Source organism: Hylobates moloch, unplaced genomic scaffold (assembly GCF_009828535.3).
Source record: "Hylobates moloch isolate HMO894 unplaced genomic scaffold, HMol_V3 SCAFFOLD_12, whole genome shotgun sequence".
In the NCBI taxonomy this organism is placed as follows: domain Eukaryota; kingdom Metazoa; phylum Chordata; class Mammalia; order Primates; family Hylobatidae; genus Hylobates; species Hylobates moloch.
In genome coordinates this window covers 19,267,945-19,281,457 of record NW_026652287.1, presented here as the reverse complement: position 1 = coordinate 19,281,457, position 13,513 = coordinate 19,267,945, and positions in this window count along the sequence as shown.

The window sequence follows — 13,513 nt, the reverse complement described above, 5'->3', positions numbered from 1 at the left end:
CGAATCACACAGCCTGTGCCCCCAAAAGTGCTCACTGACATGACAGCTCTCATAAGCAACCCCAAGTTATGTTTTTAAAATAGTATTTTATGTCTGGGTAGGAATACAGATACGTTCACAGCGCTCAAAAGAAAAGTGATACTGAACTTATGAAGCAGATAAATTAGGGGTGATTATTCTCATCACAAAAGGATACACTACAGGGATTCTTTAAGTGGTAAGTCCTCTAATACTGGAAGCGTGGAAGCCTTAGCTGGAGCTCTCTTTGCCCTGGCTCCCCCACAGAGCAGTTAATGGTGGTGAAATGAGAGAGCCTGGCCTGAGACAGGAACTCCGAATTTGCACCTCATCACTGACTGGTCAGGCAGCCTGCGGCAGGCAGTGTCCCCTCTCGGACTCTCAATTTCCCCTGATGACTGGACGACTGGATGGGATCGCATCTCTGCAGTGTCCCCGTCCCCATCTGAGCCCAGATGACAGCTTCCCTACTGGCCTATCTGCTTCCACTCCTCCCCCAATCCCTTCTCCATATCACAGCTGCAGGGATCTTCTAAAAGCCCAAATCAGTTTCCCCTACATAAAGCCCTTCAGTGGCTTCCCCTCACCCTCAGGACCTTACCCTTACTTCCAGCCCAGCTGATCTCATCTGCTCCGCTTTCCACCTTGCTCCCGCACCTCTAGCCACTCCAGTGCATTCCTACCCCAGGGCCTTTGCACTTGCGGGTCCTTCCTGGAACTTTGCCTCAGGTCCCTTTTCTTGTTACTAAGTTTCTAGTTGAAATGTCACCATCTCAGGATCCCCCATCTAATAAACACCTAGTACTCACTGGATCATTTTTGTTTTATCTTTATTATCTTAATTGTACTTGGCACTGATATGATCATGGGTCTTTCCTTGTTTAATGTCTTTCCCAAGAATGTCAGCCAAGGACAGAGACTGGGTCTGTCTTCACTGTTGGCTTCTCAGCCCCTTACATGGGGCCTAGTGCTTAGGAGGGGCTCAGCAGGTATGTGCTGAAGTCATCACTGGACTTCGATGTTTCAATATACTCATTTTAGGTGTGTTTAAGTTTTGTGCAAAGGAGTGAGTGATTGGTTTCCTAACTTTTGGAAAGTAAAGATGATGTGAATCCAGTCATATAGGACAGTCTCCTTGATGCACCTGCGGTCAGGCTGGTGCTGTCTTGGGTCGAAAGCAAAGGAGTGGACTCAGAACCAGCCCCGAGGGGACACGTTACCCCTGGGTGCAAATAGCATCAGGATCTGGGGCTGCTCACCACAGATACCGTGATGGAAAAGGTCACCGGCAACTGGCCTGCATGGCTTCCACGTCTTGGCCACGTGGTTCTTTAATTATTTTTATTTTCATTTATTTATTTTGAGACAAGTTCTCTCTCTGTCACCCAGGCTGGAGTGTAGTGACTCAGTCATAGCGCACTGCGGCCTCAAACTCCTAGACTCAAGTGATCCTCCCACCTCAGCCTCCCAAGTAGATGGAACTACAGGTATGTGCCATCACACTTAGCTAAGTTTTTTTATTTTTATTTTAAAAATTATTATTATTATTATTGTATTTTTTGTAGAGACAGGGTTTCACCATGTTGCCAGGCTGGTCTCAAACTCCTGGGCTTAAGGGATCCACCTGCCTCAGCCTCCCAAAGTGCTGGAGTTACAGGCGTGAGCCACCACTCCCAGCCTTTATTTTTATTTTTTTGTAGAGATAAGATCTCACAAGGTTGCCCAAGCTGGTCTCGAACTCCTGGCCTCAAATGATCCTCCTGCTTCAGCCTCCTGAGTTACTGGGATTACAAGCGTGAGCCACTGCACCCAGCTTTAGTCAACCAAGACAGCAGCAATGCAAAACAAAGTGAAGGCCCTCAGAGAGACACAGGGGACATGCCGAGGAGCCCTGGAGGAAGGGGAGAGTTATTCTGATGGGAGAGATCCGAAAGGATGAGGCTGGAGTGAGATGGAATGGTGGAACAGCAGGCAGGGGATTGGGTCCTTGCTGGTACCTGGTTCTGGGAGCGGGGGCTGGGTCTTTTCTTTCAGGTTCCTCTTGTTTGGAATTGATTCTGATGCTCCTAAAAGATGGTTCACCTGATCCCTTTGAAATGATCATACTGAAGTAGGTGCCAGAGGGGACCAATAGTTACCAAGAACTTACCATGTGCTGGACCTACATAAAATATTTCACTTGTGCTGCTTGACTTAATCTTCACATTGGCTGATGCCAGCCAAGTGATGGTATCCTTATTTCAGGGATTTGGAAACGGGCCCAGAGAGGTTGTGACTTTTCTAAGCACACACAGCAAATAAATGCTGAGGCTGGGATTTGAACTCAAGTCTGCCTGGTTTTGGAGCCAGTGCTTGCCGGAGACATCAAGATGTCTCCTGAATTCAAGAAGGGAGGAAGGGTGATGCTGGGTGCTGTAAGAGCAGGGATAAGATTTAGGAGCAGAAGGTACAGTGAAGAGGGGGCCATAGGTGGGAGTTCAGAGGTGGAAGGGAAGAACATTCTGGTCCCAGAGAAGACTCCTGCCTCCAAGCTCCCGGCCCCACTCCACCCAGCCCTCTCTGCACCTGGCCCGGAGCAGCCCCGGGTGGGGGACGTGGGGAGGAGAACTAAGCGTCATGTAATTGCCCTGGCTCTTCTGTGAAATTTGTTTCGGGACACATTAGTTCCAGTGAATTTAGCCGAACAGCGGGGAGCCCTGAGAAATGATTTGCAATTAGCCGCAGCCCCACGGCCCCCCACTGGGATGCGAGGCTTGGGCACTGAGTGGGGAATGGCCAAGGGGGTGGAGCCGCCACGCAGTGCCCGTGGAAACGCCAGCAAGCAGGCAGGAGTGGCTGAACTAGTGCGTTTCAGACCTGACGTCTCTCTGAGCCTGGCGGAGGCTGACAGGGGCTGAAGTAGAAGCATTTGACCCCCAAACTGTCAAGGCCAAGACTTAGCCAGGCCAGAGGGGCATTCGAAATGATCAAATCCAGTTCTCTTGCTTTGTAGAGGGGATGCCGGAGGTGAGCATTGCACATGTTCGCCTCTGTGGGGACGGCTCCTGGAGCATCTCCTGGTGATCACTGTGCCCCTCTGTGTCCCCAGCACTGTGCCGGGTACTTCTCTAATCATGAATCCTCCCCAACAGTCGGGGAGGCAGGGAGATGATGCCCATTTTGCAGGGAAGGAAATGGATGCCCACAGAGATGAAGGGGCTCTTGCCAGGTTAACTGGAATGTGGCAGGAGGAGGACTTGAACCCAGGCCTCTTGGACTCTCCACGTCATTACAGCTGCTTCCTATGATGGCCTCTAAGTGGAGGCAGAATGGCGGTCATTAGGGCCCTGAAGCCAGGCACACCTGGCACAAGTCCCAGCTCTGCCACTTTCTGGCCTTGTCACCTTGCACAGGTCACTTCTGCTCTCTGAGACTCTTTCCTCATCTGAAAAATAAGAATACGCTACCCATGTCATGGTGTATCTTCTAGGATTAAAAGAGAATATAAAGTGTTATGGCAGCGGGAAGAGCTCAATCAGTAACAGCCATTACTATTACTATCATTGATTGATTGATTGATTGATTGATTGATTGATTGGAGACAGGGTCTCACCCTGTCACCCAATCTAGAGAGCAGTGGTGCAATCATAGCTCATTGCAGCTTCAAACTTCTGGGCCCAAAGGATCTTCTTGCTTCAGTCTCCTGAGTAGCCAGGACCATAGGTGTGCTCCACTGTGCCTGGCTAATTTTTAAAACATTATTTTGTAGAGCTGGGGTCTCACTATGTTGCCCAGGCTGGTCTCTAACTCCTGGCCTCTAGCAATCCTCCTGCTTCTGCCTCCTTAATTGCTGGGATTACAGGCTGGGATTACACCATGCCCACCCATTATTGCTATTGTTATTATTGCATCCTGATCAAACTTGTCTGTAGAGGAGGTAAGGGACTGGAGAAAGATCCCATGTTCCCAGTAGGTGGCTGCTTGCCCACATACATAGCCTTCCCAGCTCAGTCAGTCCCCTCTGTCCTAGTCACTGGGTGGGCATGGAGATGATCAAGACATAGTCCTGGCCTCACACAGGTGCTTCTGGAGTGAGCTGAGCAGTTGGAGCTGTGGGCCTTCATGGTACACAGAGGTCTTGTGGAATGGGTAGTTAGGGAGGGCACCTGAGGGGAGGTGACTTTGTCCCAGTATTGTCCCTGTCATATTGGTGGATCTCCATTGTACAACCCCAGGGGGCGCTCTTCACATTGTGTTTGATGTCAAGCAACACAGTGGCTGGGATTTTGATAAAAATGGCAGACACTTGCCATATGCCAGACACTATTCTAAGCACCTTACAAATTTTATTAGCTAATTTACTCCTTACAGTAATATTACCAGGTAGGCCCTATTATAATTCTACTTTTCAATGAGGAAGAAAATAAAGCAAAGAAGGCTTTTGTGCCTTCCTTCTCCCTGGGCACACAGCAAAAGGCATTGCTGAGACTCGACCCAGGCCAGCTGGTTCTAACCACGACACTACCCTGCCTGCTTCCCCAGGGCCCTTTTTCCCTCCTGCTGGTCACTTGCCATACTTTGTCCTCCCCATGAATAAAGGAGGCAGGACAAGAACGTGAATCTGGGCCTGGCATGGTGGCTCTCGCCTGTAATCCCAACACTTTGAGAGGCCGAGGTAGGTGGATCACTTGAGGTCAGGAGTCTGAGACCAGCCAATGTGGTGAAGCCCCGTCTCTACTAAAAATAGAAAAATCAGCCAGGCATAGTGGTGGGTGACTGAAATCTCAGCTACTCAGGAGGCTGAGGCAGGAGAATCACTTGAACCCGGGAGGTGGGGGTTGCAGTGAGCCCAGACCGTGCCACTGTACTCCAGCCTGGGCAACAAAGTGAGAGTCTGTCTCAAAAAAAAAAAAAAAAAAAAAGAATGTCAAGTTGGCGCCCCAGGTAAGACCCTCAGGGGCTTTGCCCAAGGTCACACACATGCCCTGAGAATGCCTCAAGAGTGGCAGTGACCCCATCCTGAGGTCTGATCTGAAAGCCAGCGTGCTTCCTGTATGGCATGAGGATGTGACCAGGCATTTAGCTAAGGGGATCCAGGGTCCCACAGCTGCTCAGGGATTCTCCAGAGAAGAGGAAGAAGAGGAGGCAGAGAAAGAGGTGGCTATTTTATGTCAGCAGTCACCCTGCTGGCTGCCGGTGCAGTGCCGGGCACATAATAGGCCTTCAGTAAAGTGAACTTGGGAATCTTGGAGAAATAAATCATTTCTTCCTTAGGCTGACATCTCAGAGATTTGTCCAGCCTTAGACTGTAGCAGCGATAGGAAACTCCTGATTTCAAAGCAGGAGTGAAAGAAGAAAGCTACTATGTGGTTAAGAGTTTATGTGTGCCTGGCGCAGTGGCTCATGCCTGTACTCCCAGCTCTTTGGAAGGCCGAGGCAGGTGGATCATTTGAGGCTAGGAGTTTGAGACCAGCCTGACCAACATGGTGAAATCCCATCTCTACTAAAAATACAAAAATTAGCTGGGCATGGTGGTGTGCACCTGTAGTCCCAGCTACTCGGGAGGCTGAGGCAAGAGAGTCACTTGAATTCAGGAGGTGGAGGTTGCAGTGAGCTGATATTGTGCCACTGCACTCCAGCCTGGGTGACAGAGCAAGATTGTCTCAAAGAAAAAAAAAAAAGTTTATGTGTCACTCAGTTCAAGAAGAAAGAGCCAGACAGCTGAGTCTTCATGGCATGCGGAGGTCTCTGGTGGGCTCAGGTGGTCAGGGAGGGATTCTAGGAGAAGGTGGCCTTGATCTGGAATTGTCTCTGTTATGGTGGAGGGCTTCACATTGCACAACTCCATTGGAGGCTTTCACCTCCCTCCATGGAGGCCAGAGAGGTAGGTCTCATCTTTCTCAGGTCTATAGATGAGGAAACTGAGGACCAATTGCCCAATGTCATGCAGCTAAAATGTAGGGTGACCAGCCCTCCTGATTTTTCTGGGGCTGTCTGGGTTTAGCACTAAAATTCCCACATCCTAGGAAATCCTTCAGTCCCTGGCAAACTGGGGTGGTTGTTCACCTCATTTTTAGGGACGGGGCTGGGATTCGAACCCAAGACTGGCCGACCCCCACATCCCCTTGTTCCTCTGCACCATCCTGTTCTTTTTGAATTCGCTCCCTGTTCCTCTTCTGAATTTAGCAGCTCTGGCTCCCTTGGTCCCCAGAGAACTGCCCTGTCCCACGCCTTCTGCGCATCTCCCCAGTGCCCGGGGGCTGTGCTTTCTCTCCCTCCAGTGCCTTATCTTCCCTTGTCTTCTTGTGGAAGAAGAGATAAAAGTAATTCTTATGGCCGCTTCTCCACTGGCGACGGCCAGCCCCGTCCCCCTCCTGCTGCATTTCCCTGGTCCAGCCAGATAAAGGGTTAGGCCTAAGCACATGTCATTTTCTTTGTGTGAAATCAATATTCAGCAAAGTTTATCTGCCCGACATAGCAGGAAGTGCTAATTTCACCCGCGTCAATTATTTTGATGAATGTTCATAATGCCCAGGGTGTGAGCAGAAGATAAAAGAATTACTGGAATAACGCATACGTACTCCTTGCACACACACACACACGCTCGCCCATGGGTTCACACTGGGGCACACACAGGCCTGGCCAGGGGAAGGTGTTGACTGACAGCTGCCCTGTCCTCCCCAGCTGCTGATGGTTCAAAACATCTCCGAAAGAGGGATCAGGAGAGGGGATTTTTGTGAGAGTGTTATCAGTCCTTGATTTTTGGGATAGAACAGAGGTTCTCAACTAGGGGGCGATTTTGACCCCCAGGGGACTTTTGGCAATGTCTGGAGCCATTTTTCATTGGGGAGGGGAGAGGCTACTGGCGTCTGGTGGGTAGAGGCCAGGGTTGCTGCTAAGCATCCTGTAATGCCCAGCACAGCCTGAAAACAAAGAATTCTCTAGCCCACACTTCAGCACTGTTGAGGCTAAGCTATATTAGAATGGAGTTTTAAAAAATTTTACTTTTAAAGCATTTCTCTGTAAATACATGTTTCTAATTTCTAGCAGTACTGGCAAGAAAATATCTGTGGGTTTGCCCATATAGTTCTAAGATAGGATGAAGAAACAAGAAATCAGATGCAAAATACAAGTAGAGAAATATATTTACTTAGGTAATTCCACCTCCTCGTGATTCCCTGTGACATTTAAAAAGATATGGTAGAATAAAGACAAATCTGAGTTTTATAAATTGGCCTGGTAGAAATTCTCACGGGCTATAAGCCACGGGCCAAGCCATAGTCAACAGAATAGGAATGCTAGGATGAATTCTGGAGAGTCTGAGAGTCTCTCTTGGATGTGTGTGTGGGGGGCTCTGCAGGTGAGGGGGCCCTTCGTCTGCCCCTGGGGTCCTACCACGTGTGAGTGGAGGCAAACATCACCCCACACATATTTGTCATTGCAGCACATGTACACAGACCGGAGGACCCCTGCCTCCTACTTAGAAGCAGCTAAATTTGAGGGTCTTGTCGGACAGCACGTTTTAAACTGTAACATGCTCACAGATCACCTGGAAATCTTATCAAAATGCAAAGTCTGATTCAGCAGGTCTGGGGTGGGGTCAGAGATGCTACATTTTTGACCAGTTTAGTGCAGAAAGCCAAATACTTTTTCTATGAGTCTGGCCTAAACTACGTGTCATAGATGAGGTGCTACAGGCTATGTGGTGCTGGGATTTTTCTGCCTTCCTTCATGTCAGCCTCCAGAACCTGTGAAAAACTCCTCGCCTTCTAACAAAAGTCAGCAGCACATATAAATATATATATTTTTAAACAAATATATCTGAAGATGCCCCTTCTGGGATGAAATGCTGCATGTCGATCACATAATATATGATGTGAGCAGATGTCATAATATAATATGATAAAATATTATGAGCAGATGATATGCTATTTATTATAAGCAGGTGATATATGAAGCCATATTACGATTATGGATGATGATGTATTGTGTATCCTGGCATATGTGGGAGATTATGTATTCACATGCTCTGGCACAAAGGGTCTGATTTAAGAACTTCCTTCAACTCACCTACCTCTGGCTCTGCCCATCAAAGTCTCTCTGCTGAGTGGGACAGAGGATCAAAACTCGTCAATCCTTAGGACTAAGCCATGTGTGGATTTGAGATTTCTGGGGATTTTAGGCCCATGGGCCACGAATTCTGAGTATTCTGCAACCTGCTCAGGGCTTTGGGTCTGCAAGAGCTGGTTCTCAGATCCATTTGTAGCATGAGTAATATTAAAAATAAAATTTCTGCAAGCCAATGGCCGGTCCAAGGCATGTAAAGAAAAAGCTGGATATACTCATGATCTTGAAACTAAATTATAACGAGCAAAAATGGAATCAAGAGGGAATATCTGAAAGTAATAACAGGAACCCTTCAGAGTTCATTTCATCAAAGCAACCATCAGGTGAATACCAATGCAAATACTCTGTAGATAAACAATCACTCCTTGCCAATTTGGAGGGAAGGAGAGAGCAAAGAGGAGTTTGAATGAATAGCAGGTCTGAAAACTAAATATCCTCCAATCAATAAAAATCCATTTCCTGCACAGCAAATTCTAAGGTCTTGCATTTTTAAATGCAGAGGTAAAATTCACTGGTAATTAACGATTGCAGAGGCAATAAGGGGCAGCGCCTTGGGGTGCAGACTCTGGAGGCAGCCGGCCTAGGTTCAAGTCCAGGTTCCACCATTTCCTGGCTGGGTGACCTCAGGCGGGTTGCAGAATGCTTTGTGCCTCTATTTACGTGCCTGTAAAATGGGCATAATGGCAACTCTTGTCTCACGAGGTGGTTATGGGGATTTAAGAGACACAAAGTGCTTGGGGCAGTGCCTGACATACAGGAAGCATTCAGCGAATGCCCAATTTTTATGTTATTGCCAATGAACCTAGCTACCCAGCAATTAAAGTGCTGCACTCCTTAGACAGTCGCTCTTCTGAAGAAGCTGAAATGCGCTCCCTGAAATCTAGCTTCAACAGCAAAAGCGTGCCCAGCGCACTGCTGTCGTCAGTGGAGTGGAGGTGGACCTTCCCCCAGTGGAAGTGGCATTATTGTCAACGGTCAACTGAATGGAGGCTTTGGTGACTTCAGAGTCAATGAAACACTGAAAATTTGTGTTGACAATTACTTGACGTTAATTACATTCCCCATTCATGAAGTCTCTATTAAAAAGAAAATAGTAACCCAAGACCTAGATTCATAAGCTTAGGAGAAAGGGCTGCCTTACTGATTCTCACTAAAGTGGATATGGCTATCTTTGATGACGCAAAAGAGTGGTCTCTTTTCATCCCCAAGCTCTCTTCCCACCTCGTTCCACTTCCCCTGAGGCTCAACCCCATAGGTGGCTTGTTTTTCATCTAAAGCAGGATTGTTCAACCTTGGAACCATTGGTATTTTGGGTCAAGTGATTCTTGTCATAGAGGTGCTGTCCTGTGTATTTTAGGATGTTTAGCAGCATCTCTGAACTCTACCCACTAGATGCCAGGAGTGTCATCTCCTGAGTTGTGATACCCAAAACTGTCACCAGACATTGTCAGATGCTCCCTGGGGAGGCAAAACCATTCCCAGTTGAGAAACACTGATCTAAAGACGCCCAAGTTCCTCAGGGTGCTTGCCTACCATCTTTATGGGGACCAACTGTACCCTTTGTTTACAGGCTGAGGCAGCTAGCTTTCCCAAATGCTATTCAAAAGAGAGGCAGATTCATAGGCTAGGATGTCACCCAGGCAATTGGAATAGGAGGCTCTTCACACAGCACTCTCAGTCTTTGATGAGTCAACTAGATGGTAAAGGAAACAGAGAGGATCTGAATAAGGCAATTAATAAAGGTAAATGAAGAGAGGCAGAAGGAGAAAGTGTGGTGGAGAGAGGGTGGATTTTGGAGACAGACCTCTTGGGCTGAAATCCTGGCTGTATAAACCTTGTTATTTGAGGTTTTCAGGCCTGAGTTTCCCTATTCATATGGCAAGGATCCAGGTGTCAGTGAGTTCTCTGGAGATAAGTGAGATGATGTCTATAAATGTTATGCTGCAGCGTCTGGTCCTTCTCAAGTATTCAGTACTAAGAAGCTATTGTTACTAGCTTTATCAATACACATGCATACCTCTGTATCCTACAGACATTTGTGATTATGTAATTGTTTATATAGTTTTTATTTTATGCCTGTCTTTCCACTAGAACATAAGCACATAAAGGCAGGAGCCAGGGTGGACTTTTCCACTGTGGTATCCCTAGTCCTAGCACATAGTTGCTGCTCTGTGTTTGCCAAATGCTGGATACACTTTCAGATGTGCCCTGTACCCTAAGGGAACTCTGATTCTGCAAGTAGTTGAGTTTCTACTCCTATGTCAGGGCAGTTAGCTGGAGGTATCTACAGTGGAAATACCATCAGTCACCCTTGTAAGCACACCCTATCTGCCAGACTCTGTACTTAGTACTCATATTGGTTATTTATTGCTATGTAAAAAATTACTGCAAACTTACTGGCTTATATCGACACATATGTATTATCTCACAGTTCTGCGGGTCAGGGGTCTGAGCATGACTTAGCTGGGCCAGGGTCTCCCACAAGTCTGCAATCAAGGTGCCAATGGGTGCTGAGATCTCATCTGGAGGCTCAACTGGGGAAAGATCTCCCAAGCTCACATGGTTGTTGGCAGGATCTGATTCCTCGTGGGCTGTTGGACTAAGGTTCCTCAGGGGTGCTGCCCTCTGTTCCTTGCCATGTGGGCCTCTCCATAGGACATCATACAACATCAAAGCCCATGAGAGAGACACTCAGCTAGGAGGACAGAAGTTATAATCATGGAAATGATATCCCATCACTTTTGTTATATTCTATTGGTTTGAAGTGAGTCCCAGGTCTTGCCCCCACTTGGCGGGGAGTTGTGGGGGGAAGATTACACAACGGTGTGGATAGTAGGAGGTTGGAGCACTGGAGGATGTCTTAGAGCAGGGGTGTCCAATCTTTTGGCTTCCCTGGGCCACATTGGAAGAAGAAGAATTATCTTGGACCACACATAAAATACACGAACACTAACAATAGCCGATGAGCAAAAAAAAAAAAATCGCAAAAAAATCTCATAATGTTTTAAGAAACTTTACAAATTTGTTTTGGGCTGCATTCAAAGCCATCCTGGGCCACATGTGGCCTATGAGCCATGGGTTGGACAAGCTTGTCTTAGAGTCTGGCTACCATAGTCCGTTATAAATATTACCTTGTTAAATCCTCACCACAACCCCATGAGACAAATTTTTTTTTTTTTTTTGAAACAGAGTCTCGCTCTGTCACCCAAGCTGGAGTGGAATGTGCAATCTCAGCTTACTGCAACCTACACCTCCCAGGTTCAAGTGATTCTCCTGCCTCAGCCTCCTGAGTAGCTGGGATTACAGGCATGCACCACCATGCCCAGCTAATTTTTGTATTTTCAGTAGAGATGAGGTTTCATCATGTTGGCCAGGCTGGTCTTGAACTCCTGACCTCAAGTGATCTGCCTGCCTTAGACTCGAAAAGTGCTGGGATTACAAGCGTGAGCCACTGCCCCCGGTCTTGGACAGGTCTTATTCCCATTTTACAGATATGGAAAAGAGGAAAGTCATGAGTGTCACAATGACATTGTGACTCAGTCAACAATGACCAAGGAAGACAGTGTTGTCACTGCGGTACCTGTAGTATTGGATAGAGTCCACATTGCTGTGGCCACTCCAGTGTGCTGTGACTTTCAGCTTAATCCAACTTGGGGTGTTATATGACTGAGTTCCTACAGAATATCATAGGCTCCAGAAGACCAAAAGCTTGAAGGATGCAGCTAGTTTAAGCATGGCCAAAACTGAGAGTTCAGGTCCCCTTTGAGAGGAGCTTGTCTCTATCTACTCCACAGGATGCCAGGTAGAGTTGGGACATCTAAGATGTCATCACCACTCACATGGCACCTCAGCAAGGATGGTTCTCATGGCAGGGTTGGCTGCAACTCTTTGACTAGGGTCACATGTCTGGGGACTCAGTTCTTGCCCTTGGCTAAATTTTTTGGTCTTCCTCTATGACATCTCAGGTTCTCTTTCTCCCCACATAACCTCTCCATATAGTCTTTCTAGCAATGTGGCCAGACTTCTTACAAAACAGCTCCAAGAGGGAACATTGCAAATGGCAAAGAAGGAAGCTGGAGATCTCTGAAGGCCAACCTTGGAAGTCACATGGCATCACTTCTAGCACATTTTGTTGGTTAAAGTGAGTCATGGGGCCAGCTCAGATCTATGTAGGAGGGAACTAGACAAATGCATGGCTACCAGGATACCTGGCTCACCGGGGACTGTGTAGGAAGAGTTAATGTAGCAGGTCTGATTATAGGGCTGGTCCTTGGCTGGTATCTGGGAACTTGGCTGTTGGAATGTTCCCTGTGCTATAAGGTTGTTTTGCCAAGCTGCAGGCACCAACACCAGCTTTCTTTCTGAGAATCTGGAATTGTGAGTCTTGTGGCTGTCTATGTGATGAGCCCCCAAAAACATGAGCTTTGAATCTCAGATGGACTTCTCTGGGCAGAAACATTGCACGTGTGTTGCCTCATCTTGCTACTAGGTAAAGGAGCTCTCTCAACGTCCATTCCTGGGGAGGGAGGGAAAGAGCATCAGAAGTCTGAGTGTGGAGCCCTCCAAATGTTACCTGATGTGTCTTTCTCTCTTGCTGATCCTGCCACTGTAATAAACTACAGATGTGAGTATAACAACCTCTGTGAGTCCTAGCAAGTCATTGAATGTGTGGATGATCTCAGAGACCCTTGAAACAGGGACCATCTCTCAGAAACAAGCTACCGCAAATGGGTGCTACCAAGGCCCATAATGGGAATCAGGATTCCCTTTGGAGGCCAGATGCCAATACCAGGTACTGCCTTACGTCTCTGACCTATCCCACCCAGCTTCCTGGAAAATGAGAGTCTAAGAAGTTTGATGAAAAGGAAGAATATGACTACTTCTAGATACTCCCCCATAGGGGGCATTCTGCCTACCCATGGTTGAGGGCAGCATCTTTACAAAGGTGATACCAAAACTTGAGTTGCCTCCAACCCCTGCAATCTAATCACAGTGCAGTTGGTCATGGTAGTGTTATTGACATGAGCAAAAAATAGAAAACAGCCTAATGTCCAACAGTAGAAGGCTGGTTAAGTAAATTATGGCACATCCATCAGATCTAGTCACTGAAGTGAGGTTTATGGAGAGTTAATGGCAGGGATGGGCTTATGATATACTATTAAGTTAAAAAAGGATTAAATAATTGCTTAAGTGTGATATTATCACCATGGATCTCACTTGATGTTGTTCTAATTAATTAATTAATTAATTATAATTGCCTCTTTCCTACCAGGCTATGAGCTCTTCCAGGTGGAGATCTTGATTTGCATTTTGTGTTAATGGCAAACATTTTATTGGGCACTCACTATGTGGGTTGCAAGTACTCTGTTAAGTATTTTACATGGTTTAA